The sequence below is a fragment of the Penaeus monodon genome, chromosome 19 (genome assembly GCF_015228065.2).
Source record: "Penaeus monodon isolate SGIC_2016 chromosome 19, NSTDA_Pmon_1, whole genome shotgun sequence".
In the NCBI taxonomy this organism is placed as follows: Eukaryota; Metazoa; Arthropoda; class Malacostraca; order Decapoda; family Penaeidae; genus Penaeus; species Penaeus monodon.
In genome coordinates this window covers 43,169,466-43,169,699 of record NC_051404.1, presented here as the reverse complement: position 1 = coordinate 43,169,699, position 234 = coordinate 43,169,466, and positions in this window count along the sequence as shown.

Here is a 234-nt window from a genome sequence, read left to right as displayed (position 1 = left end):
CCTGCGTATCTGAACATGATTGGAAACAAGTTAGTACTTAATCTCCAATGACCAGGAAATATAATTGCTGGATAACCACACATTCATGAGTGGGTAAGATCAAACGGGAATATGCTTTTGTGTGCGGCACGTATTTTGACCTGAGCATTTCGTGGCTATCACTATTAAATGCAATCCACAAATATTGCATACATAGGCCATAAACAAACACAGACATACATGGAGAGGGTGAGG